At 43.5% G+C, this 23,505-nt stretch overlaps 1 protein-coding gene and 1 pseudogene across 8 annotated transcripts in view; one reads left to right on the top strand and one right to left on the bottom strand.

Annotated features, from left to right (window-relative positions):
• LOC134353972 (zinc finger CCHC domain-containing protein 3-like) overlaps positions 1-23,505 on the top strand; it is a 233,661-nt gene that overhangs the window by 75,566 nt on the left and 134,590 nt on the right. The gene's annotated exons all lie outside the window — the stretch shown is intronic.
• On the bottom strand, positions 1,432-1,563 carry LOC134354474 (U2 spliceosomal RNA; annotated as a pseudogene).

Raw genomic sequence — 23,505 nt, 5'->3', positions numbered from 1 at the left:
CCGTCCTCATCCTTGCCATCCTGAGCCTTCATTCCCACCGCCTTTGTGAAGTTTTCCACCTCCTGTGGGCTCAGGTACTGCTGGTAGTACTCCTCCGTGTGTGGCCGTTCTGGTTCTGGGCCCGGGGGGTTGTTGGCTTCCTGGGCTGCTTCCGCTTCCGGCTGCTGGGTGCCAACCGTGGCTCTGCTCCCGGATTCCCGGAGCTCGGTGTGTCTGCTGCTCTCCGCCTCCTGTACTTGGGGGGTGGCCAGCAGACTTTCCCCCTCCTCTCTCCTCCTCTCCACCTGTTCTGCCAGCCGCTTCTTCCGCTGGGGCTGCTGGCCTCCCCCAACTCCTTCCTCCTCTGAAGAGGACAGGGTACCAGAGGCTGTGTGGTTCCCTGCCCTTTTCTTGCGTTGCTCCGCCTTCTGTCGCTTGGCCGCCGCCTTTTGGGTCTTTTTCCGTTTCACGACCTTCCATTCCGTTTCCACCTCAGCTGTCCCCTCCTCCATGGACTCCTGCTCGTCGTTTGCTTGGTCCTGGAGGGTCTGCAGTGGGGTGGCAGGTCTCGGGGTGCTTGCCCCTTCCTCCCTGGTCTCATCGTCCGCCCTGTCGGGTGCCTCTTCGGCAGTGCTGGCAGGGGCGTCCGAAACTGCCTGGGCCCTTTCAGGACCAGCACCTCCCCTGGTTGCCTGTGCGTAGGTGCCCCCACGCCTCGGGCAGGCTCTGTACAGGTGGCCGTCTTGTCCACAAAGGTTGCAGGACTTGGCCTGCGTGCAGTCTTTGGTCAGGTGGCCTTCAGTTTTGCAGTTCTTGCACATCACCACCCTGCACTGGGCTGCGATGTGCCCTGCCTTGCCGCAGTTTCGGCACACCCTGGGTTGCCCCGCGTACACCGTGTACCCTCGGTTCCCTCCGATGGCGAAGACGGAGGGGGGGTGGATGACGCCGCCGTTGGAGTCCAACCTCAGCTTCACCTTGACCTGCCGTTTGCTGGTCCAGATTCCCAGTCCGTCCTTCACGTCTGCTGGCGTTCCTACGCTCTCCACATACCGAGCGAGGAATGTAAGGACATCTACCACTGGCACGTGCGGGTTGAACATGTGCACCGTGATTGTCCGTTCCTGCTGGGTAGCCGTGGCAAAGAGGGCCTGTGCTTTCAACAGCGACAGCGGCGCCTCTGTCCCCTTCAGCTGAAGCTGCTGGTACAGCTTCTGCCACCCTGCAGCCTGCCGGAAAGTCACGTCGAAAAAATCTGCGAAGTCCTGGACGCAGTAGATGTCGTCAGGCGTAAATCCGCAGCATTCCATCAACACCTTCTGGATGAAGGTCTCTCGGGTGAAGCCGGTGCCCCCGTTCCGGTCTCGCACTGTCAGCCTGACAGTGTTCTTGATACCTTGGCCTCGAGCACTGCTCGCTGCTGCCATCTTCCTCACTGCTGTCGTCGCTGGTATGGGGTGTTAGATTGGAGGCCAATCAGCATTAGGATCCACCCCTGCGTCAGCGCAAACTCTTCACCTCCGCCTTCTGGTCTGATAAGAACAGATACTACACTTGATCTTAGCCAAAAGGCCGAGAAGCGATGCAGGCATACGCTTGAGTCGGCTACATCCTGCCTAGCCTCTGGTGTTTAGATTGAAGCAGGAGGCCTGGCAAAGACCTTGCTGCCCTGGCCCGCTGGCAGCTCTCCCCTAGGTTGTCTGGGATGGGTGGGTGTGCTGGACAGCTGTTGCCTACCTGGTCCGTCATGTGTGCAACTTGTCAGAGGCTATGTAAAGCTGCTAGTGATCCACCAATCATCTGGGAGTTGGGCCGTACTTATGGGCGCCTACGTCACTGGCACACTGCCTCCGTCAAGGCTGCCGGCTCCCAGGTCGGTCTCAGAGGCTGGCTCAACTTGCACTGCTCTCCTGGTCGTGGGAGGCTGGTCACGCTGTCCTGTCTGCACAAAAGTGCTCGCTGCTGATGCCTTAATGATACGGCAAAGTGCCCTCAGATTTAGGGAGCGATTCTCAAGCAAAGGCTTGAGCTTGAAATCCCCAGATGAGTTACCCCCAAGCAATAACGTTAGCCTATCCTTTGATGCCTTATGGTCATAGTCATACTTTATTGATCCCGAGGGAAGTTGGTTTTTGTTACAGTTGCACCATAAATAATTAAATAGTAATATGTAAATTACGCCAGGAACTAAGTCCAGGACCAGCCTATTGGCTCAGGGTGTCTGACTCTCCAAGGGAGGAGTTGTAAAGTTTGATGGCCAGAAGCAGAAAGACTTCCTATGACGCTCAGTGTTGCATCTCGGTGGAATGAGTCTCTGGCTGAATGTACTCCTGTGCCCAACCAGTCCATTATGTAGTGGATGGGAGACATTGTCCAAGATGGCATGCGACTTGGACAGCATCCTCTTTTCAGACAGCGCCGTCAGAGAGTCCAGTTCCATCCCCACAACATCACTGGCCTTACGAATGAGTTTGTTGATTCTGTTGGTGTCTGCTACCCTCAGCCTGCTGTCCCAGCACACAACAGCAAACATGATCGCACTGGCCACCACAGACTTGTAGAACATCCTCAGCATTGTCTGACAGATGTTATGCCCTCGTGCACCTTTTTCCTCTTTCAAATTATAGGACCTTTCAGGCATTTTTTTCCAAAATAAGCCAGTCTCGTGAAAATTAAATATTTGGTCTGGCAAATCACCTCCCCCCTTAATAATTTATTTGAAACATTTCAGGAAAATCACTCGCAGCACTTACATGAGCACTCGCTGCTTCACCTTGCACTTTAATATTATGTGAATTTGCCCTCACTTTGAAACGATTGAACCAACCCCTACTAGCAACAAATTCTTCATCACAATCATCTTCACTTGCTGCACGTGCAGCTTTTAAATCATTGAAAAGGCTTTGATCCTTTTCTTGCACTAAAGTAAGGCTAAATAAGCATATTACGCTGATTTTGATCATCTAACCAAATTATCAATAGCCTTTCCATTTCAATAATTAAACCACTGCGTTGCTTAGTAATAATTGTAGCTTTCATCGGGGCATGGCCTTTAAAATTGTTCCGACTGTAGCTTAATGCTTTTCCAATGACCGATGGCGTTCCACCTCTTTCTGATCGCTTTATTATTTCCACTTTATTTTCAATCGTGATCGTTTTCCTTTTCTTTGATGCATCACCAGCACTTGCATCGGATTTATGTTTTGAAGGCATGGTTACGAGGGTAAATAAGAGAAAAATTTATGCCAAATACAAAATTACACACTCAACATTGTTAACAGCAACGTGATCCAATTTAAAATGGCAGACAGCGTTCTCCTTCCGCGAGCAGACAAACCGCTGAAGCCGCGCAATGTTTTCATGAGCGTCACAAAGTAGTGCGTGCGTTCATTGTTACGAACCATTGTATGTAACTCAAATTTTTAATATAATAGGCTTTATGGCAGTCCGTAAGTACGAGTTGTCTGTAAGTTGGATATTCTTAACCCGGGGATTTACTGTATTATACCAAGGTGAGGCAAGTTCTTGAGATAAGGGAGGGCCTATTGGAAGACACAGAAGTACAGCATGTTTAACACTTAGCCAATGCAAAAATGAAAGGTGATAAACCATTATATACAGTGCCTATTAAAAGTATTTACCCTGCGCAGAAGTTTTCATGTTTTATTGTTTTGTAACATTGTATGATAGTGGGTTTAATTTGGCTTTTTTCCCCTGTTGTCAGGGTCAAAAACATGTAAAAGTGAGAACAAATTTCCACAAATTGATCTAAATTTATTATAATTATTAGACACAATTGATCGCATAATTACTCACACTCTTCAAGTCAGTATTTAATAGATGCACCTTTGACAGCAATTTCAGCCTTGAGTCTGTGTGGATAGTTCTCTATCCTATCTGGACACTGCATTTCTTCCCATTTTTTTTCTTTACAAAACTGATCAAGCTCTGTCAGATTGCATGAGGATAGTGAGTGGACAGCCCTTTCCAAGTCCAGCCATAAATTCACAATTAGAATGATGTCTGGGCTCTGACTTGGCCACTCCAGGACATTATCTTTGTTTTTAAACCACTCCTGTGTATCCTTGGCTTTACGCTTAGAGTCATTGTCTTGCTGGAAAACAAATCTCCTGAGTCGCCATTCTCTTGCAGACTGCATCAGGTTTTCCTCCAGGATTTCCAAATAAGGAGCCCAAAACTGCACACAATACTCCAAATGTGGTCTCACGAGTGCCTTATAGAGCCTCAACATGCCATCCCTGCTCTTGTATTCTCCACTTTTAGAAATTAATGCTAACATTGCATTTGCCTTCCTCACCACCAACTCAACCTGGAGGTTAACCTTTAGGGTGTCCTACACAAGGACTCCCAAGTCCCTTTGCATCTCTACATTATGAATTCTCTCTCTATCTAAATAATAGTCTGCCTGTTTATTTCTTCAACCAAAATGCAATACCATACACTTTCCAACACTATTTCATTTGCCACTTCTTTGCCCATTCCCCAAAACTATCTAAATCTCTGTTTCCTCAACACTACACACTCCTCCACCTGTCTTTCTGTCATCGGCAAATTTAGCCACAAATCCATTAATCCCATAGTCCAAATCGTTGACATACATTGTAAAAAGCAACGGTCCCAACACGGACGCTTGTGGAACTCCACTGGTAACTGGCAGCCAGCCAGAATAGGATCCCTATTCTCCCTCTCTGCTTTCTGCTAATCAACCAGCGCTCCACCCATGCTAGTAACTTCCCTGTAATTCCATGGGCTCTTATTTTGCTAAGTAGCCTCCTGTGTGGCACCTTGTTAAAAGTCTTCTGAAAATCCAAGTACACCACATCTAGTGCATCTTCTTTGTCTACCCAGCTTGTAATTTCATCAAAAAATTGCAGTAGGTTTCTCGGGCAGTATTTTCCTTTCAGGAAACTATGCTGGCTTTGGCCTATCTTGTCATGTGCTTCCAGGTACATCGTAATCTCATCCCTCAAAATCGATTCCAACAACTTCCAAACCACTGATGTCAGGCTAACGGGTCTATAGTTTCCTTTCTGCTGCCTCCCACCCTTCTTAAATAGTGGAGTAACATTTGCAATTTTCCCGTTATCCAGTGCAATGCCAGAATCTATCGATTCTTGAAAGATCATTGTTAATGACTCTGCAGTCTCTCCAGCTACTTCCTTCAGAACCCAAGGGTGCATTCCATCAGGTTCAAGAGATTTATCCACCCTCAGACCATTAAGTTTCCTGAGCACCTTCTCAGTCGTAAATTTCACTGCATATAGTTCACTTCCCTGACACTCTTGAATATCCAGTATACTGCAGATGTCTTCCACTGTGAAGACTGCTGCAAAATGCGCATTCAGTTCCTCTGCCATCTCTGCGTCTCTCATTACAATATCTCCAGCGTTATTTTCTATTGGTCCTATATCTACCTTCGACTCTCACCCTTTATATACTTAAAAAAGCTTTTAATATCTTCTTTGTTATTAGTCGCCAGCTTCATTTCATAATTCATCATTTCTTTCCTCATGACCTTCTTTGTTTTCTTCTGCAAGTTTTTAAAAGCTTCCCAATCTAGCTTTGGCTTCCTTGTATGCCCTCTCTTTTGCTTTTACTTTGGCTCTGACTTCACTTGTCAACCATAGTAGTGTCCTCCTTCCATTCAAAAATTTCTTATTTAGAATATATCTGTCTTGTAGTTCCGTCATTTTTTGCCGAAACTCCAGCCATTGCTGCTCTGCTGTCCTTCCTGCTAGTGTCCCTTTCCAGTCAACTTTGGACAGTTCCCCTCTCATGCCATTGTAATTTCCTTTATTCCACTGAAATACCGACACATTGGATTTTAGTTTCTTCTCAGATTTCAAAGTGAACGCTTATCATATTGTGATTACTGTTTCCTAAGGGTTCCTTAACCTTATCACCTCTGGATCATTGCACAACACCCAATCCAGCACAGCCGATCCCCTAGTGGGCTCAACAACAAGCTGTTTTTAGACATTCTACAAATTCTGTCTCGAGGTCCAGTACTGACCTGGTTTTCCCCAATCCACTTTCGTGTTAAAATCCTCAACGATCGTCAGGACATTACCCTTCTGACACACCTTTTCTATCTCCTGCTCTAATTTGTAATCTATACTGCAGCTGCTGTTTGGATGTCTGTATACAATTGCCATTAGCGTCCTTTTATCCTTTGCCATTTCTTAACTCAACTAATAGAGACTCTATACCTTCTGATCCTATAATCATACTTTTCTAATGATTTAATATCATTTCTTAAACACAGTGCCACACCACCCCCTCTGCCTACTAACCTATCTATCCGATACACTGTATCCTTGGACATTCAGCTCCCAATGGCAGCCATCCTTTAGCTAAGTTTCAGAGATGACCACAAAGTCATACTTGCCAATCTGTAGCTAAATTTCAAGATCGTCTGTTTTATTTCTTAATGCTATGTGCATTCAAATATAACACTTTCAGTTCAGTTATTTGTTGCTTTCTGTTTTAATTGCACCACGCCTCTATTGCCCTGTAATGAGTTACTAGCTGTGATTATGCCTCATCTCCTGCCTGTCCTTTCTATTATCTCTATTGCATGCTACCTTTGATTTATTTCTGTTTTCCCCTTCCTCAGCCCTATCACTCTGGTTCCTGTCCCCCCGCCAAATTGGTTTAAACCCTGCCTAACAGCTCTAATAAACCTACCTGCTAGGATATTGGACCCCTTTGGGTTCAGGTGTAACCCATCCTTTTTGTACAGGTCGTACCTCCCCCAGAAGAGGCCCCAATGATCCAGGAATCTGAAGCCCTGCCCCCTACACCAGTCTCTCAGCCAGGAATTAATATGCCTGATCATGCTATTCTTGCGCTTGTTAGCATGTGCACAGGCAGCAATTCTGAGATTACTACCCTGGAGGCCCTGCTTTTCAGCTTCCTACCCAACTCCCTGAATTCTCTCTTCAGGGCCTCCTCCCTTTTTCTACCTATGTCATTGGTACCAGCATATACCAAGACTTCTGGCTATTCACCTTCTCCCTTCAGAATACTCTGTACCCGATCCAAGACACCCCGTACCCTGGTATCTGGGAGGCAATACACCATGCAGTTATCTCTATCAGGCTGACAGAGCCACCTGTCTGTTCCCCTCACTATGAAATCCCCTATGACTTCGGTATTCCTCATCTTCCTCTTTCCCTTCTGCACTACGGAACCAGGCTCGGTGCCAGAGACCTGGTTGCTATCGTCGTCCTCTGTTCCCTCCCCCCGCATTCCCGCAGCAGCATCTAAAATGAGGTAATGATTACTGAGGGGCATGGCCATAGGACTGCTCTCTACTATCTGAGCTCTTCCCTTCCCTTCCCTGACAGTCATCCACTTACCTAACTCCTGCAGCCTCGGGTGACTAACTCCCTGTAGCTCCTATCTATCTCCTGCTCACTTTCCTTATAAGCTGTAGGTCATCAAGCCGCAGCTCCAGATCCCTAACACAAGCTCAGGAGCTGTATCTTGGTGCATCTGGCACAGATATAGCCATCTGGGAGACTGGAAGGTTCCTACATCTGACACCCAGAGCTAAGTACTAACCCTACAGACATGCTCGCTATACCTCAAAACATGCAAGGAAAAACAAAGTCCACTTACCCACTTACCTCAACGAAGCCCAAATGAGCTAAAGCCCTACTACTCTGACGAAGACTGCTCCTTTCACTGTTCCACTAGGCATTGCCTACCTTTTATGCCAGAACCTTCCTTGCTCTCCAATAGACGATTGATACGCTGGTTATAGCCGAGTTCCCATGAAACTCTACCTTTTAAACCATGCCCAGACCTGTGCACCAGTTATACTGATTCACCAGCAGTTGGACCTTCCAGATATTGGTGTATTTTTACTAGTCAGACTGCACACAGGTGATCTCAATTTAAAGGGGTTAATACATAAGCAATCAATTATTTTGTTTTATATTTGTAATTCATTTCGATCACTTTGTAGAGATCTGTTTTCACTTTGACACAAGTCTTTTTCTGTTGATCATGACAAAATAGGCCAGATTAAATCCACTGTGATTCAATGGGGTTGAGAGAGAATACTTATTATCAACATGTAACTGCTGTATTGTATTGTGCCCAATAAGGGGGGGGGGGTGTTGTCTTAACACCATATATTGTGAAAAATAAAGTTGAAAATACAAGTTTTATGTTGGTGAAAGTACAAATTCAGTCTTCTGAAAAACTTATTAATTCAATTGATGATGATTGCATCCGCCTGTCTCAAAGAACAGTGGAGTGTGCACTATGTCCATTATAGGGTTGCAGTATTCAAGTTTGGAGCAGCAGGTCCTGCTGCAGTTTCTGCAAGTGAATGTTTTGCCAGGCTATGGAGGTGCTGATGTCAATGCTTCCCTTTGTTTGCACTCTCGCTTTGCTTCCTGTTGCTGTTCTCTCTTCTGCTCACTCTTTACGCCTGCCTTGATGGTCTTTAAACAGCTGCTGCAGTTGGCTGCCACAACTTCCCAGGTTGTTTAGTCAATGTCCCCTGCTTTCAGATATCTTATAATGCAGGGCTGGTCTTGGCTCCTGGTAGTGTTCGGCCCATCTTTCCAACTATTTTCCGCACTCAGCAATGACATCGCCTGCGGGGGACTTGGGTGGATTAGTCTTTGAGATGTTCTGAGGGTCTTCCTAATGCCATTGTACATGCTGTGGATGTTGCCGGAGGAGATGTACTTCCAGCTAAGTTTCGTCTGGAAATATAGCTTCAATCTTCTGTTTAAACCAAAGTACTTTTACACCTTTTTAAAAAATAAAGAACAGTAATTAGCAACACTCACAACACACTGGAGGAACTCAGCAGGTCGGGCAGCATCTGTGGAAATGATCAGTCAACGTTTCGGGCCAGAACCCTTTGTCAGGAAAGAAACATAGAAACATAGAAACATAGAAAATAGGTGCAGGAGTAGGCCATTCGGCCCTTCGAGCCTGCACCGCCATTTATTATGATCATGGCTGATCATCCAACTCAGAACCCAGCCTTCCCTCCATACCCCGTGACCCCTGTAGCCACAAGGGCCATATCTAACTTCCTTTTAAACATAGCTAATGAACTGGCCTCAACAGTTTGCTGTGGCAGAGAATTCCACAGATTCACCACTCTCTGTGTGAAGAAGTTTTTCCTAACCTCGGTCCTAAAAGGCTTCCCCTCTATCCTCAAACTGTGACCCCTCGTTCTAGACCTCCCCAACATCGGGAACAATCTTCCCGCATCTAGCCTGTCCAATCCCTTTAGGATCTTATACGTTTCAATCAGATCCCCCCTCAATCTTCTAAATTCCAACGAGTACAAGCCCAGTTCATCCAGTCTTTCTTCATATGAAAGACCTGCCATCCCAGGAATCAATCTGGTGAACCTTCTTTGTACTCCCTCTATGGCAAGGATGTCTTTCCTCAGATTAGGGGACCAAAACTGCACACAATACTCCAGGTGTGGTCTCACCAAGGCCTTGTACAACTGCAGTAGTACCTCCCTGCTCCTGTACTCGAATCCTCTCGCTATAAATGCCAGCATACCGTTCGCCTTTTTCACCGCCTGCTGTACCTGCATGCCCACTTTCAATGACTGGTGTATAATGACACCCAGGTCTCAAGGTGGGGGGAGGGTGGGAAGGAGAAGGCTGGTAAGTGCCAGGTGAAAAACCAGTAAGGGGAAAGATAAAGGGGTGGGGGAGGGTGATGCACTATTAAAAGACTGGAAGTAGAGTAAATACTGCAAGGCTTTTATTAACAGTAAAATGGATCCACGTCCATGCTGTATGTCTGTCCTGGACTGTGGGAGGAGCAGTGACACAATTGCCTTTATTCAGGGGTCTGTGGGAGGAGCCACAGGAGCAGTCAGCAGAGGGGCGTGTCCAGGCATGTCCAGACAGGTAACCCACTTACAACCTATATACATGGTTTACCACAGCGGTCCCCAATCACCGGCCTGCAAAGCATGTGCTACTGGGCCGTGAGGAAACGATATGATTTGGCGATAGGAGTCAGCTGCACCTTTCCTCATTCCTTGTCATGCCCACTGTTGAGCCATTACGCATGCGAGGTCATTACCCGTGCGTCATCCATGTCAGCGCGGGAAGATGATCAACTCCTCAAGGTTGCAAATGACGGCGGGCTGAAAAGTACATTTGACATAACATCTCTGCCGACACTCTGGATCTCAAAGTCAAGGCTAAATATCCTGAGATAGCCACGAAAGCACTGAAAACGTTGCTTCCATTTCCAACATATCTCTGCAATGAATGCAACGAAAACCAAATTGCGTAATAGACTGGCAATAAGAACCCCCCTTCGAGTATCGCTGTCTCCCATCACCCCTCGATAGGACCGTGTTGTGGCAGGGAAACAAGCCCAGGGCTCCTACTAATTCAGCGATATTGGTGTGTTGCATTGATTTTATTTGTTCATACGGGGAAAATATGTGCTGTGTGTTTAATATCCAAACGTTACTTAAAATGTTATGATGCTGTTGACTTACTTTTATAACTATATAACAATTACAGCACGGAAACAGGCCATCTCTGCCCTTCTAGTCCGTGCCGAACGCTACTCTCACCTAGTCCCACTGACCTGCACTCAGCCCATAACGCTCCATTCCTTTCCTGTCCATATACCTATCCAATTTTTCTTTAAATGATAATATCGAACCTGCCTCTACCACTTCTACTGGAAGTTCGTTCAACACTTCAAGCTCCCCTGTCCTCCCCTGATAGTTGATAATATCGCTATATTCATGCGAGGAAAATGTGCAACATACATCAAAGTTGCTGGTGAACGCAGCAGGCCAGGCAGCATCTATAGGAAGAGGCGCAGTCGACGTTTCAGGCCGAGACCCTTCGTCAGGACTGACGAAGGGTCTCGGCCTGAAACGTCGACTGCGCCTCTTCCTATAGATGCTGCCTGGCCTGCTGCGTTCACCAGCAACTTTGATGTATGTTGCTTGAATTTCCAGCATCTGCAGAATTCCTGTTGTTTGAGGAAAATGTGCGCTGTGTTTAATATTAAATTCGTTAGATAAACCCTTTTAGAAACGATATTGAGTGTATTAGCCACTTATCACCTATATTCCGGTCGTGATTAACACCCCCCCCCAACAGAATCGCCAAAAACGATTTGTAGAAAAAATCGGCACGTACACGCATGCGCAAATCATGCATGTGCCTTGGTGCCCACGCAAGGCTTCATGGTGATTGTAGTCTCTTGGGGTAAACAACGTACTTGACTGCTACTCTTGTCTGTTGGCAACCCTACCCACCCCCCAGGTCAGCCGGTCCGCAGTGCAAAGAAGGTTGGGGACCCCTGGTTTACCACATTCGCCCCTCCATTTTTAAAAAAAGAGAGTCCCGCGGGGTGAAGTGACTGACAATATTTTAAAGCAAGTGTATTTACAGGTCAAGTCTATCAGGCGGTGGAGTCCATCGCTGTGATCTACATAGCACCGGTGGTGATTGCACCAGTGACGGTGGTTGTGCTGGCTCCGGCCTGACTTGAAGTGCCAGCACGTTAGGCGTTGGTAATCCCTCGTGCATGTGTCGTGTCCGGTATGGAAGTGTGTGGTGTCTGTGTAGGGCTTGGAGTGTGCGGTGTCTCGTGGGTACATACATCAGTGGGTACAGGGTTAATAGTCACCATGGAGTGTTCAAGGTAGGGGCCCGGTGCTCCTGTGGGGCCAGGTCGCGGATGGAGACTGTGTCCTCCGGCCCATCAGATAAAACCACGTAGGCATATTGGGGGTTCTCATGAAGTAAGTGAACCATCTTGATCATCGGGGAGTATTTATTGCTCCTGCATGTTTGCAGAGCAGCACTGGCCCCGGGGACATCAGCCAAGTTGGTAGAGTGGTCCAGGTGCTCGACTTCCTGGGAAAAGAAAAGAGTCGCTCATGAGGGGTGGCATTGGTGGACGTGCATAACAGGGAGCTGATGGAGTCGAGTGTTTCAGGAAGGACTTCCTGCCAGCGGGAGACCAGCTGTCCCTTTGACCTGAGGGATAAGAGTGTGGCCTTCCACACCGTGGCATTCTTCTTCTCCACCTGTCCATTCCCCCGGGGATTATAGCTCGTAGTCATAGTAGTTGCAATACCCCTAGCCAGCACATATTGGTGCAGCTGGTCACTCATAAACGAGGACCCTCTGTCACTGTGGATATAGCATGGGTATCCGAACAGAGTGAAATGCTTGTGCAGGGCTTTTATGACTGATGTGGTAGTGGTATCGAGGCAGGGGATGGCGAAGGGCAACCGTGAGTACTCGTCGATTATGTTAAGAAAGTACACATTGCCGTCAGTGGAGGGAAGGGGGCCCTTAAAGTCGACACTCAGTCGCTCAAAGGGGCAAGTGGCCTTGATTAGTTGTGCCTTTTCGGGTCGGTAGAAGTGCGGTTTGCACTCTGTGCAGACTTGGCAGTCCTTGGTCATCGTCCTGATCTCCTCAAGGGAGTAAGGCAGGTTCTGGGCTTTCACGAAGTAGAAAAGCCGGGTGACCCCCGGGTGGCAAAGATCTGCATATAGAGCGTATAACCGGTCGATTTGCGTGTTGACGCACGTTCCCTGGAATAGGGCATCGGAGGGCTCATTGAGCTTCCCAGGCCTGTACATGATGTCATAGTTGTAGGTGGAGAGTTCGATTCTTTTCTTTTTAAATCTTTTTATTAGTTTCAACATCATACACATTACAAAAAATAAATACAGAGCGATTGGGATTGTATTAATTAATAATTATATTATAAAAGTATACAGTCAGGTAACACATAATTAGTAAACCTCCCAAAATCTCACAAATTAACAATAAAATATATAAAGGGTATACCTAAAATACAAAAATATCATAAAAAAACAGAAAAAGAATAAAAATATATCCCCTTAGGAAAAAAAACTAATCTACCCAAACTAAAAGAAAACTAAGGGAAAGAAAAAGGGCTTTTACATCATGTGGAAATATTGAATAAATAGTCTCCAAGTCTCATCAAATTTAATAGATGAGTCATAAATGACACTTCTAATTTTTTTCTAGATTTAAGCAAGATATAGTTTGAGAAAACCAATGAAATGTATTTGGAGGACTAATCTCTTTCCAATTCAATAGTATAGATCTTCTAGCCATTAGAGTAACAAAAGCAATCATCTGACAAGCTGAAGAGGTCAAATGATGTTTTTCTATCATTGGTAAACCAAAGATGGCAGTAATAGGATGAGGTTGTAAATCAATATTCAAGACAGTTGAAATAATATCAAAAATATCATCCCAATATTTCTTCAATAAAGGGCAAGACCAAAACATACGAGTTAATGAGGCTATCTCAGAATGACATCTATCACATACAGGGTTTATATGAGAGTAATAACGAGCTAATTTATCCTTAGACATATGAGCCCTATGTACAACTTTAAACTGTATCAACGCATGTTTAGCACAAATAGAGGAAGAGTTAACTAGTTGGAAAATTTTTTGCCATTTCTGAGTAGGTAAGGTAAGCTTAAGTTCCCTTTCCCAGTCATTCTTAATTGTATTGGAAACATCTGGATTTATTTTCCTTATCGTATTATAAATAATTGCTATTGAACCTTTCTGAAAAAGGTTTAAATCCAAAAATTTTCCCATTATATCAGTAGAATATGAAATCGGAAAGGTAGTAAGAACAGTATTTAAAGTTTCTAATCTGTAAATATCTAAAAAAAAAAGTGATTTAGGTAAATTATGTTTATTAGATAATTGTTCAAAAGACATAAAACAATTATCTAAAAATAAATCAGAAAAACATATTATACCTTTTGTTTTCCAGACCAAAAATGCCTGATCCAAAAAAGAGGGATGAAAAAGAAAGTTGGATATTATAGGGCTTGCTAAAATAAATTGATTCAATCCAAAAAAATTTTGAAACAAACCATATTCGAAGAGTGTATTTAACTATTGGATTATCCATTTGTTTGTCCAATTTAGAAAAGTCAAAAGGAAGTGGGGTCCCTGGAATAGAACCCAATGAAAATCCTGAAACAGAATTGCATTCAAGATTAACCCATTGTGGACTTGAAGCTGTGTCCCAATTCCATGTCCAGAATTTTAAATAACGAATATTGATCGCCCAATAGTAGAATCTAAAGTATGGCAATGCTAAGCCACCCTCCTTTTTGGGCTTCTGTAAATATCTTTTACCTAGTCTAGGATATTTATTCTGTCATATGTATGAGGAAATTTTTGAATCAACATTATCAAGAAAAGATTTCGGAATTAAAAAAATGGCAGTGCTTGAAATAAATATAGAAACTTAGGTGAAATAATCATCTTAACAGCATTGATCAAACCAATTAATGACAAAAACATTGGTGACCATTTTGTAATCAAACCTTTAATCTGATCACATAAGGCTAAAAAAAATTAACCTTTAATAAATCCTTATGCTTCTTAGTAATTTTAACTCCCAAATAAGTAATGTGATCAGTAACTAATCTAAATGGTAAACATTTATAGTTTGGAACCATCATATTTAACGGAAAAAGTTCACTCTTATTAAGATTCAGTTTGTAACCAGAAAACTTACTAAACTTATCCAACAAGGATAAAGTTGCAGGAATGGATTTTTCTGGGTCAGAAATATATAATAGTAAATCATCTGCATATAATGATAACTTATGTATCTCTTTCCCATGAGTAATACCAAAAATATTTGGTGAATTTCGAATAGCAATTGCTAAAGGTTCTAAAGCAGTATCAGATAATAAAGGACTTAAAGGATAACTCTGCCTAGTGCCACGAAATAATCGAAAAAAGGGAGATCTTTGATTACTAGTTAAAACCGAAGCTAAGGGAGTATGATAGATCAGTTTAATCCAGGATATAAATATCAGGCTAAAGTTAAACTTCTCAAGCGTAGTAAATAAATTTGGCCATTCAACTCTGTCAGAAGTTTCTCAGCATCTAATGAAATAACACATTCTGGAGTTCTCGGTGAAGGAGTATAAATAATATTTATTAATCTTCTAATATTAAAAGATGAATAATGATTTTTAATAAATCCAGTTTGATCCGCAGAAATAGTTTGAGGTAATACATTTTCTAACCTAGATGCTAATATTTTAGGAAAAAATATTGAATCAACATTCAATAAGGGTATCAGTCTATATGATGCACATTCAGTAGGATCCTTATTTTTTTTTAATTAAGGAAATAGAGGCTGCATAAAATGATTGTGGTAGTTTACCTATAATAATTGCATCTCTAAAAGCTGCACAACTGGGGAGAAAGAACAGAAGAAAAAAACTTCAAAAATTCTGCTGTATAGCCATCTGGGTCGGGTGATTTGCCAGAATTCATTGAAGAAATAGCACCCACTATTTCTTCATCTGTAATAGGTGTTTCTAACTTTAAACGTTCTTCGGGCGTTAATTTCGGGAAGTTCAATTTCCTTAAAAAGTCATGCATCCCCCTAGGATCATGAGGAAATTCTGACTGATATAAAGATGTATAAAATTCTTGGAAAGATTTATTAATCTCATCATGATCAACTGTTAAAGTATCATTAGGTTTAGGAATCTTAGTAATTTGAAGTTTAACCGAAGCTGTTTTTAATTGTTTGGCTGATAATTTACCAGATTTATCACTGTATATAAAACTCACTTGTTTTCATTAGTTAATTTTCTATTGACTATGTTAAGAGTAAACTATGCTCCATTTGAAGTTCAACTCTCTGTTTGTAAAGCTCCTCATTAGGAGCAGTGGCATATTGTTTATCACTGTCTTTAATCTTATCAGTCAACACAAGTATTTCATTCTTAGTGCGTTTTTTCAATCCAGCCAAGTAGGCAATGATCTGACCACGGATATAAGCTTTAAAAGTGTCCCATATAACCCCACTGGGAATTTCATCCATAGTATTAGTTTAAAAAAAAGGTCAATCTGATCCTTAATAAATTTGATGAGATCTGAATCTTGAAGTAAGTTGGATTTAAAACGCCATTGTCTAGTATTAAAAGGTATATCCCATAGCTTGATTGAGATTCAATGGTGCATGATGAGATATGGCAATGATATCATAGTTACACTCAATTACAGATGGGATTAAACAAGAGTCTATAAAAAATAGTCAATCCTAGAATAAGTGTGATGTACATTTGAAAAGAAAGATAATTCTTTATCCTTGGGATCTCCAGATTTCGGAGATTACAGAATCAATCAAAAACTAATTGATAAGAGTAGCCGACTTATTCGGTAATGCCCGAGTAGGTACAGATTTATCCATCGAAGGATTTAAGCAGCAATTAAAGTCACCCCCCCCCCATTATCAACATGTAATCACTTAAATCAGGAAAGGAGGTAAATAATTGTTTAAAAAATTAAGGGTAGTCCATATTTGGGGCATAAACATTAACCATAACAACTTTCTTATTAAAAAGTAGACCGGTAATTAACAAGAATCTACCATTCGGGTCAGAGAAGGTATTCTGATGTACAAATGCAATTGAAGAATCTATAAAAATTGAAACTCCTTTCACTTTAGCTTTGGAGTTTGAGTGATACTCTTAGGCCTTCCAAAACTTAAAGAAACCGCTGATTATCCTCTTTCTTCATGAGTTTCTTGGGCAAAAATAATATGGGCATTCATTCTGTGGAATATTTTAAAAATCTTTTTCCTTTTAATTGGATGACTTAACCATTTGTATTCCAAGAAACAAAATTAATTTTAAGAGTTAACCAGAGTATAAACTCGTAACCAGAAGAGGAACCAGCATTAGGAAAGGAGACAGAAGTTGCGACATTGCAGACATTGTAGTTCAAATTCAGCCCATTTGAAAAAAAAAGTATATGCCCCCCCCACCCACCACCCAAGAAACCCTAAAACTAAGCCAAGAAAAGGCCAGAAAGCTAGCTAAGACTAAATCTACCCCCATTTCTTCAGAAGGCGGCTCCTACATATATGTTGGTAAAAAGACCACCTAAAAAAGACTACACTATAACAGTGAAAAAGACAATAAACTTAACAGATACAGTAAAATAAAATACCTTAGTATTATAATTACTGATTATAATAAAATAAAAAGAGAAAAGAGATACCAATACATATTATTCAATATTAAATATTTGTAAGGGAGAACAATTGAATGAAAAAAAAAGGCACATCCAGAAAGAAAAGTATTATGGGAAGAAGAAGATAAAACGCCATCATAGTTATACCCCAGGGAGAAAAAAAATGATATTCCCCCACATACAATAAAAAAAATAAAAACTAACCAATAACAACATAAAGTATAAAGAATACCAGCGCTACCGATCAAAACTAGAAATCTTAAACTTATAAAAGTCAATCTTCAAAAATAAATCGTATGATTAATAGAATTTGAGAAAAAAGAAAAAGTCAAAGCCAATATCACAAGATTCGTATATTAATTGGACTGTGGCAGCTGATTCAAGTTCTTCCAGAAAGCATTGAGCTGCACTTGTAGAGTTGAAGAAACGTCGCTGGCTGTTTGGAGGAGAAATTCTTAAACGAGCAGGATACAGTAACGCTGGTTCGAGATTTTTTTGGTAACATACCATCATCAGAGGTTTGAAAGCCAATCGCGCGCTCTACAAGCGGAACTGATGGTCTTGAAATTTAATCATTCCCTGCTTTTGGGCTACTTGTATGAGTTGCTCTTTGACATAAACATAATGAAATCAGATAATTACTAGTCTCGGTTTAGATTGGGAATCTGATTTATGCCGAAAAATACGATGCACGTGATCGAGTAATGGAGGATCATCCAGGAATTCAGAGCTAAATGCAGTCTTTAAAAGTTCAGAAAAGATTACTGAAGGGTCTCCTGTCTCAACTCCCTCGGGGGAGACCAATTAAATGTCTTTCTTCTGGATGGGTTTTCCAGATCAGTAATCTTAGATCTTAAGACTCTCCAGCTGTTTATCTGTCAAAGAAACTTCTAGTTCCAAACTCTCAATTTTTTTCATCTTCTTTCGTGCATCCTTCTTCAATTCAGTGATTTTGTTTTGTTGCTGTTGAACATGATGGTCGAGCACATAAAAAGAATCCGTAATTGCCTTAATTTCATCTTTAAAGCCTCGATGTATTTCATCAGCTTGTTCACAAAGCAAATTCAACATCAAGTCATAAGTTAACTCAGGTTGTTTAGGATTGGGTTTCTTTTTTCCGTCGCCATCATTATCTTTTGCAAGTTTAGTGTCTCGGACTTTAGGTCTTGAAACGGTTCGTAAGCCGAAATGTCGTAAAGCAAAGAAGCAATTACCATTTATTTATATGGGAAAACTTTGTGAGCGTTCGCAGACCCAAAAATAACCTACCAAATCATGCCAAATAACACACAAAATCTAAAATAACAGTAACATATAATAAAAGCAGGAATGATATGATAAATACACAGGCTATATAAAGTAGAGATACTTTTCCACAATCATTACTGCACTGCTCTCCGTCGCAAAAATCTCACGCAAGCACCGTCGGCAGAAAATCTCACGCAAGCGTTGTTGGCGAGAACATGCTGTACGGTAACCTTTAAATTATGAAGCTGCCAAATCATACCAAAAACACGTAAAAATACACAGCCGATATAAAGTAGAAATAATATATGTACAGTGTAGTATCACTTAGCGGAATCAGGACAGCGCAGAGCACACTGATGATGCTGTGTTAGACTGAGTCGTCTCAGGTTGGGTGGTGCAGTGGCCCCCACCCTCCGGGCCACCAACCGATACATTGCCGCGAAGCATGCAGGGGTCCAGTGGTAGCCGGGAGGCACACAGCACATCTTTAAGAAAAAAGCCGAAATAAACATGCTAGTTAATTACGTGCTACCTGACACGTAATTGTTGGCCCAGATCAGTGCCCATTGCCGATTGCATCGCCTCTGATCTGGGCCGACAGTTACGTGTGGGTCGGCACCTAATTAGCATGTTTATTTTGGCTTTTTTCTTAAAGATGTGCTGTGTGCCTCCCGGCTATCGCTGCATTCTCCGCGAATCGGTACAGTATCTGTCCGTGGCCTGGGTGTTGGGGTGGTGGGACACTGGGGTGTCATCTCGTGGTCTGTTTCCATTAGAGCAGGCAGCTCATCTTCTCCTATGACTGCCCGCCTCGATGTTGAAGGTCGAGGTTCGTCGTCTGCTGTGGCTGATGTGGAAGGCTTGCTTGGCTGCTGAGCCTCGTGCATTTTTCTGTGATACAGTTCTTTGTAAGGACTCAAAGAATCTTGCAAATATCCCCTAAACCTACATACCCTTTTAAAATTAAAGTCGTACTTTATCATTACTTATTCGATTTCGATTGTTATCCTTTCCTCTTCTAATTGCATCAGCTCTTCATCTATCAGTTCTTGGTCATGGGATGCAAAACCTCTTCAACATCATCTTCGTCAGCTTCCACAAGCCAAACTCACTCTGTCCTGACTTCATTCACCATGATCGAAACAATTATGTCTAGTTTTACACTAAGTGTAACACCCTTACAAGCTCTTTCAGGCTTTTCCAACATCATAGAACTCATCTTGCAAACGACTGCTCACAGGCTCATGTTAAAGCAATGCCGGCGAGAATACCGTTCCGAATCCGGGGAGAGTGGCTGCTCGGGGCTCGCGCTGCTTTTTATCGCGCGCTGAATTTTTTTCGTAACAGTGAAAACGGTACTAATGTAGGTCTTTCGTAACAATGAGGTTTCGTAAAGCGAACGTTCGAAAAGCGGGGGACACCTGTACATGGTTTACCACAGTGGGGATGCAGGGAGCTGATAGGCAGGAAAGGTGAAGAAGGAATAGAGGAAAGCACAATGGGTAATGGAAGGAGGCAGAACCATGAGGGAGGTGATAGGCAGCTAGAGGAGGGGGAAGAGTGAAACTGGGATGGGAGAAGAGAGGGGGAGGGAATTACTGGAAGTTGGAGAATTCAGTGTTCATACCAAGGGTCTGGAGACATCCCAGACGGTATATGAGGTTGCAAATACGAGGAAATCTGCAGATGCTGGAATTTCAAGCAACACACAGAAAAGTTACTGGTGAACGCAGCAGGCCAGGCAGCATCTCGAGGAAGAGGTACAGTCGACGCTTCGTCCCGGCAAAGGGTCTCGGCCCAAAGCGTCGACTGTACCTCTTCCTAGAGATGCTGCCTGGCCTGCTGCGTTCACCAGCAACTTTTATGTGTGTTGCGGTATGTGAGGTGTTGCCTCATTCCATAACATTACATTCCTTTCGTTATCTTCATCCTTACCTCGTTCACACATTTGATCTTTAGAAGATTCATCTTATTTCCATTGTTATCAAACATCCTCTCTAGTCATAAAACAATTGCCTGTCATCAAGTTTGTTCCCAAATAACACAAACAGTTGCAAGTTAGCTAACCCAAACCAGCAAAGATCATTTGAATTTCATAGACCCATTTTCATTACATTTTACAAAAGTTACAAATTAATAAAGACTTAAGGGTTACAGATATTTCCACATTCCCGCCTTTATCATTTCATGAGAACACTGTCAGCAGCGGCGGCATCCGAGAGACGATGGTGTGGCACTTTTTCTGATGGTTGCTTGCACTTTCTTGAGTTGCTGTACAGCCCCACTCTAAAGTGACGGTCTCTTTCATAGTGGCTGCAGGTGGAGGAGGAAGGTGCTCTGGGTGATGAAGCTCTGGCTTTTCTTCTGGCTCTTTGATGAACGTCTTGGTCCATGCTATTTCAGCTCGTTGTACACGGCTTTTGACTGTGGCCAGCCATGCTGGCTGGTCTTCAGCTGCTTCCTCCCATGTGTTTGAGGTCGATGCCTGCCAGCTTCATGTCACAATTGCAGACGTCCCTGTAGCGGAGACATGGTCTTCCTTGTTGGCGGTAACCTTCACTCAGCTGGCCATGCAACACGTCCTTGGGAATGCATCCCTGGTCCATCCATTTGACATGGACAGCCATCTGAGGCATCTGTGGTACACACGCAGCTTGGTGTTCTTGGTCAGCTGTCTGTTCCACACTCTCTTGTTCAGCCTGGCCAGACAGCTGAAGCTTTGGCAATCAATCCCGCTGTTCAGCTCTGCTTTGAGGGACAGGGAGCTGGTGATGGTCGACCTAAGATGGGTGAAGAAATCAACTACAAGAGAACAACCATCAATGGTGATGTTTGGAGGAGATTCTGCGCCCTGGGCCATGACATTTGTCATCTTGAGTCTGATGGTTACCACCCAAACTCCTTGCAGGCGTGGCGAAGCGGTTAATCAGTTGGAGTCCACCTTTAGTGTGTGACATCAATGCTGCAGCATTTACAAACCGCATCTGGTGGATGAGGGCTGTCCTAACTTTGGATTTGGAGCACAAGTGAGCGATGTTGAAGAGCTTGTCATCATCTCTTGTGCTGCGAAGGTAGGTGCCTTCAGTGCAGTCTGCGAGAGCATGCAGAAGAAGATTCTGGAGAGGTTTGGTGCCAGGACACAACCTTGTTTCACCCTGCTGCTCACTGGAAAGGCATCAGAAACTTCTCCATTGAAGCAGACAGTGCTGTGCGTGTCCTTGTAGAATAATATAATGCTGCTCCGTCTTCAGGGGCAGCCAGTCTTTAGCAGGAGTTTCAGGAGTCCACTTCTGACAAGGTCAAGTGCTTTTGTCAGATCAAAGAAGGCTGTGTACAGCGGCTTCTGCAGCTCGCGACACTTCTGCAGCTGGAGCAGTGAGAAGATCATGTCCACTGTAGACCAGCCACCTCTGAAGCCGCACTGGGACTCTGGGTAGACTCTGGATGCAAGGTTCTGAAGTCGTGCCAAGACGACATGGGCGAACACTTGCCCTGCAATACCAAGGAGAGAGATGCCACAGTAGTTGTTACAATCACTACAGTTGCCCTTGTTTTTGTACAGTGTGACAATGTTGGCTCATATATCTTGGGGGATGTGTGCATAAAAAAAAAATCTATACGTGAATAGGAACCGTGTACTGAGGAGAAAAAAAAGAGTAACTCCGAGATGTAGGGTTATGAAACCGCCTTACATCAGCCACTCCATACGTTTTAAGAAAATGTCTGATAAACTGTGCTGACCTAGAGATAGGGACAATCCTTGCAGCACTTCAGTCCAAAATTGAAGAGAGGGCAATTAAAATTGCCTCCGAGGATGAGCTTATGTGTGACCATGTTTGGCCACTTGGTGAAGAAATCACTAAAAGAACATATGGTCATCCCAGTTCGGTGCATAAACATTGGCAAGAATAACGGGCAGCCCATATAGCCGCCCAGTTACAATTAAAAACCGTCCTGCTGGATCAGGTTCAACACTCGTTGCCACGAACTGTGTATTTTTACTAGTTGTTATAGCTGCTCCTCTGGCCTTTGAATTAAAATTAGAGTGAAATATTTGACCAACCCATCCCCCTCTTAGTCAACAATGATCAGAGATACGCAAGTGGGTCTCCTGTAGGGATGCTATATTAGTTTTAAGGCATTTCAAATGAGTAAATACCTTTTTTCATTTTACAGGGTGATTAGGAGATTTAACATTCCAACTCACTAATTTAACAGAGCAACAGTTTGTCTCCGAGATGAAATGTTATTATTAACCATATGGAACTGAAGGAGTAGAATATAACATGTTGGTAGTTGTTTGAATTTGAAGAAGATGCGCTGTTGTGCAGTTACGAGTTGAGTAACAGAAACCTGTGCGTGATGGAGTTTTAAGTGGAACAGCCATTGCGCAGGGCAATCCGGCTCTCTCGGCTGAAGAGACCTTGATCCAGTGGCACAGACAACCATAATGGCTGGAGACCTCTCCTGCTACAGTGGATGACCAGGACATCTAAGTGTCTTCTCCTGCTCTTAGCGCTCCACAACACCTGCTGGGCCTGCCTTCTTGACCGTTGGTCCATTAATCGGTCTCCTCCGCTCAGTCTGCGAGGGCCAGACTTCACACGCTGGGATAGACCGATCCCCCACCTCACCGAGGGTCGAAGACCCATCGGCTACCCTCACCTGGTTTGGCCCGTCTGCTGAGGCGGTTTACCGGGGTGTGGCCACACAGGTGAGAGCAGAGCCACAGGTGGGGACCAAAGGTGGACGAGCTGTCCTGAAAAGGCCACGGCAGGCCCCCCCCTACCAGAGGTGCTACCCCTTCCTAGCAGGGGTGCAGTGCTAATTTTTTAGGTGCCAGAGCTGACTAAAAGCTTGCCATTTCCTATGTCCTCTCTATTTATATGTCACACCCAATTTGTGTACCTGCTTATTTCATGTACTGAGCAACTTCCTTGCCCCATTCATGGAATGAGCAGGTACACAGATTGGGTGTGACATATACAGTGAAACCCCGTTAAAATGCGATCATTTGGGTCCATAAAATGTCATTGCAAAAAAAGTGGGGTTGCGCTAAATCAGGGTTCTTGTTACTGTAGAAATTGAAGCACAGATTAATTTTTAGTAAAGCTATTTAATACACAAATAAAAACATTCAAGAATATTAAATCATCATTTACAGTTTATTAAAAAATTGATCGTGTTTCTTGCTTGAACGTAGCATGTC

The sequence above is a fragment of the Mobula hypostoma genome, chromosome 11 (assembly GCF_963921235.1).
Source record: "Mobula hypostoma chromosome 11, sMobHyp1.1, whole genome shotgun sequence".
Classification (NCBI taxonomy): Eukaryota; Metazoa; Chordata; class Chondrichthyes; order Myliobatiformes; family Myliobatidae; genus Mobula; species Mobula hypostoma.
Note: the sequence above shows the minus strand (reverse complement) of the source record. Positions and strands in the feature narration are given on the sequence as shown.